The sequence below is a fragment of the Lytechinus variegatus genome, chromosome 2 (genome assembly GCF_018143015.1).
Source record: "Lytechinus variegatus isolate NC3 chromosome 2, Lvar_3.0, whole genome shotgun sequence".
In the NCBI taxonomy this organism is placed as follows: Eukaryota; Metazoa; Echinodermata; class Echinoidea; order Temnopleuroida; family Toxopneustidae; genus Lytechinus; species Lytechinus variegatus.
In genome coordinates, this window is record NC_054741.1 from 15817917 (window position 1) to 15823575 (window position 5659).

Here is a 5659-nt window from a genome sequence, read left to right on the forward strand (position 1 = left end):
GGTGATTGTGGTGGTGATGATAACGGCTATGACCCTGAAGATGATGATGGTGGTGATGATAATGAATTTAACGATATTAATTGCAATGGGGATGATGAATATATTGGTGTTGGGGCTAATGATAATCATAATGATGATGATCTTAATGATTGTAATGATGGTTCTGTTAGAGATAGCCATTATCTACTATTGTGACATAAATGAAGGCACACGCATCGTTCAAATCATCACCATCATTATCATCATCATTAAGTCAAATTTATTTCAAATTACATCAGAAAATAATAATAAAAAATCATACAAGTAAAATTACATACCGGTATAATTACATTCAATAATATAGATGAATATTTGCAAAATGTACGATCTGCATATTTTTCGGAAAAGGGGTCTAACTAAAATGTACCGTCATCATCATCATGACTCATGATTATAATGATCATCATTATGGTGATTAATGATTTTGATGATGATGATGATAAAGATCATGATCACCAGAATCAGCATCACCAACGCCATCATCATCTATTTCATCAATAATAATATGACGCTGTGCGGTAGCTTAAGCGCAGAAGTCAGAAAAAACTACAACATTTTCATCGAATACACTGCAAAGAAATTAAATTTGTTACAACGTATATATTCATAGTCTCCAATTTAAGTAATATGTATTATTTCAATATGTCTATAGCCTTTATATCGGGCCGTTTACTACCACACATTCACTCACACCAGGATGATCTACTTTTAATTAAGATGAATATTTTCTTTCTCAGTTGTTATGGGAAGAGCGTCATATGGTATAGGTCTGAAGGCCGGCAGGTCATGGGGCATTTCCATATCAAGCAGGGCCTTTTGGCATTGCAAATAAATATGCAATAATCCTTTGAATCTCAAAATATCTTAATCATTATTTTCCTTCTAACCAGGCCCCTCTCTTTATTTCTTTCTTTCTCTTTGTTTCTCTCCCTCTCTCTCCACCTCTCTCCACCCCACCCCCTCCCTCTTACATTGTAGCTTTTTCCCTATATATATATATATATATATATTTTTTTTTTTCTTTTATCTCTTTATCTATCCTTCTCTCTCTCTCCTCATTCTTAAGAAATTGAATTCAGAAGAAGTTTTAAGGCTACCGTGTGATCGGTCAACGATCCCATTTTAAACAAAGTTTGCTTATTTCGTGGCAATATAAATGGATAGAATATTATCATTTGAAATCCAAATTATTGTATGAATAGTAATTTCGAAATATTGGACTGGATAATCGAAAGCTTTGGAGTTCAGGCGAAATTTTATTTGTATTTGTGTCATTGGTAATGTGTCATTGGTATACTGCATTACTTAGCCGATCGTAAGATTGGTTTGACAGTAGGATCGTAATCAGTAGCGAACCTAGGATTTTCCACACAGGGGGGGGGGGCAAATCGTCCGCCCAAAAAAATTGACAAGGAAAAAAAAGGTCCTCAACAGGTTCTAAAGGACATTTCGCACCAGAAAAAAATTGACAAGCAGAAAAAGGAGGGGGGCCACTCGTGGCTCGTATATTAATAATCATGCTTTAATAATTTTTACAACTTGCATATGGAATGTGAATGTGTATTTTGATTTGAGAGAATACTATAAAACATTCCTTAAAAATACACTGGGTAGGGGATGCCTAAAGATGGGGCGGGCTACTCCAATACAACTATTTTTTTCCTAAGTATTACAACACTCCCGCTCTCTAGGGTCATGTTTCGAACATTGCTTTAATATTCGCATCAAATGTTACGACTTTTTATTCCATTGTTAGGTCTGAGGTGGCATTTAGACGTCTAATATTCACTGGTTTAATGATGAACATGAAAGATGTGGGGACTGCCCCCCCCCCTCCGATACAAAAAAGATAATAATTGGTAATAATTATGGAAATCGTTTTCATGAGTTTTCAACAAATTAATTTGATATGTGGTTGTTTATTTTGAACGCCTAAGCAATCATTGATGTAGAAGCTCTGGCTCGCTCGCCTCGCTTGCTTCCAATTTCCCTACATAGTAGAGTTTTCAAAATTCGGCGACCTCGTTTTTTCCCTCATTACGCCTGTATTGATAACTAATCCCTTTAATTAAAAAAAAGATGGTATTGTAGTTTCCTGACAAATAATGCACATAGAACGGTCAATATCAAACAACCGTTTGCAATAATAACAAACCTAACACTTTCTTTACACGGTGTACATATCCCAAACTCTCCTCATCAAATTTTAGTGATGAGCTCATACATTTCTCAAACGTTTCGGTGAAATACATCTTTACAAAGCGACAAGAATTAGGACAAATTATATCTGGATGCAGGGATATATTGATTTTAATGACTTATTTATATTTCTTCTTCCTCGTGCGTCTATTAGCTCAGACCTTCCCTCATTATAAGCAAAAACTGACATTGATCTTCAAGAATACAATCAATCAGCAACACGTCTGTGCTCTTCTTCAAAATTAATCTATTGATCGAAAACATGACATAATTGCCATCAATATCCCTTCCTCCACTTATCATTTGATATCATAAACCTTGGGTATGGAAAGCGTGAAGATAAAACAAACACCCAGATACTTCATCACGTTTGAACCAAGCACGAATTCAACGCGCAAATATCTCGTTTTGTTCGTACCACAAATTAACGTGGTGGGTGTACCTTTCAATTAACAGGTGATTCGAATATTTGAAACCCACAACAACACGTAGAGGAGACCAGTCCGCAGGATACATCATTTGCAGATAGAAGTATCTTTATACTTTGTTGGATAATACATAACAACGATTTAGAGCAAGCCTTTCCAAACGCGTTGATGGATATTATTTTTCTTCATTGCCATGATGGTTATCGTTCCATTATTTTTCCGGTTGTATCTTTATGATGATTATCTTTAAGCAACAAATTACTTGTTTGTCAAAGTATTTTTCTTGCAAGTAACTAGCCATATTCCTTTCGTCGCGTGCTGTACCCTGAGCTGTTTCAAGTCATTGCAGATATGGAGCTGTGAATTCCGTATTTTCTATTGTAAAGTCAACTATTGTATAAAGTGAGGTATTTTGGAAATGCCAAGGATATGCTGGGGAATTTCGACTTCTTAATGTCATGGTTCAATTAGTGATGGAAATGACCGAAGGCCCAATCGGAATGCACGACAACGTCGAAATGTCCATGAAAACACCCATATTCGATACTCGGCACTGCAGATGTTGACATTGTCTTCATGTTATAAATTACGTCATGATGTCGATGGTGATGATGATGATTATGAGGAGGAGGATGATTGATGATGTTCTTGGTGGTGATGGTGGTGGAGTTGATGATGACGATAATGCTGCTGATGATGGTGATGATGAAGGTGATGTTGGTGATGATGATAATTATGATAATGTCTGTAGTATGACAATAATGCTGATGGGCATTTTCACGGTAACTGACGTTAAACGGCACAGTTTTACACATTTTTCATTGTGTGTATGATTATCTCTAAAACAACAAATGATGGAGTTTCCTTAAAATTGTGCCTTGTAACATCATTTACAGTGAAAATTCCCTGATGATGATTGTTGCGGTGATGAAGATGATGGCGATGATAATAATAATGACGATGACGGTGATCTGTTGTCGGTACTGAGGATGAATGAATGTGGAAATTCCGTAGCAGCTTGTCCATGAAGCTTATCTATATTGCCTAGCTTTCTGAGAGGTAAGTGCATTAAATCATTACATTTTTTTTCTTTAAAAATAATTCCAAATTAATTCAAAATATGAAAACCTCTGAGAGCTAAACTGGTGATGATGATAGTTATGGGAATATAATTGTGTAGCGCAACGTTTGATGATTTGATAATTTCTCACATCATTTTTTTTATTCACCTCAGTATGCAACGTGTATAAAAATGGCTATAACTAATAAATGTTGCAATACAGGTTTCACATAAAGCTAGGGTTACACAAAAACAATTCTCCCGAATTAAATACAGCCCGATTCGGATGGTTTCGAATGTTCCCGAATCCCTCCAGAACAGCTGCTACTCCCGAAATCACCCGAATACGTGTATTCGGATGAATTCGGTTCCGGTGTAACTCTAGCTCAATGTGAAAAAGCAACACATCATAAATTTTACTATACCTTACTGAAACAATACATGGTTGAATGAATTGATTTTGAAGACATGAGGTACAGTTACCAATTTTCCCCAAGTTGGTAAAATTTTTGAAGGCATTGCATGGGGATCATATTTCAGCCTTGCACACGTTAGCATAGCCTACACAAAAGGGCTATTTAAATTTATTTACTTAGCTGAAGCATCAGTGAAAATTTCATCTCAGCCTCAACAAATATTAGAAAATAGGGAATTGGTACCTCATGACTTCAACAATTAGATTTGTCATGGATGGTGTAACATTTATACAAGCATGGGAATCAGTAACACCCTGTTATTATCAGGTAAAATATGATTTATATATTATATCGAATAATCTGACTTGAATTGAATTGGGCTGAATTAGAATTGAATTGAAATCTCTTGATATTGGCCATCGAAATTTGGATTTCCTTTTTATATGCAATGTATCACTGTGTATGACATCACAAAAATTAAGACGCAGTAGAGATAAGTATATTAAATTTATCTTTTGTTCCTACAAAATGTGGGGATTATAATTGTATCCATAGTATCTATGACCCATGCCTGAAACATTTCATTTGTTACGTCGCTTAGTGGTCATCTGTTAAGTGTCATTGATACAGATACGCGATATAGGCCTATGTATTCCTTGATTTTATTCTGTCTCCTTTAATACTTCATAGCTTAATGATAATTGCGTTTTGTTTTGATGACCAGGAGGCGCGCGGTGCGAAACTGTTTGGTTGTAATTCGTTATGACATCGTGTTACCTTAATGACTGTATTATGTTGCATTCTGTATGTGCTTCTGTGATAAGTCTTATATGCATTACAGTTGCAAGTTTATGAATGACTTTCATTTTTAATGGAATAAGATAGTGATAAAAATGTAAGGATGATGTTACGAGGGCATTTACGCTGTTTTATACAAGACTAGGATTAAAAGGGGTTGGGGTATTGCCTTTCATAACCCAATTTACCGCGATGTTAAGAACATCAAAATTCATTATCGCTCCGCTATAAATTCCACACACTAAACGAACGAATAACTTCAGCGCCAAATTTAACACCGTTCCCTACCTTATAAATCTAACATAAAACCTACTGCAATCCTTATCCTAACCCTATATCTTAGACGAAATAAAGCCCGGACCAATTGTCGTAGGAGCAAATGTCGTGTCACTGTTAAGGTTATGGATTTCACCAGACAATATTGGACCGCGGTCGATAGGTCGTAAAAAAAAACAAAATTTGTTTTACAGACATGTAATTATTTGGACGCATGTTTTGGAGGAGTTCTAATTGAAATGATCAAAATTCATTATTTTACAAAACAACGCTTATATAAAATATGATTTTGTACATTAAGGTTTCCATTCTGTTTCATATGTCTATTTCATAAGAATGCACACGGATGATAAATATTTTCTATTCTTACTTTTCCAAGCTGTCAATATGCTCCTTTTCATATCATGAAACAAAATTGCTCAATATCATTGATCAAATATTGA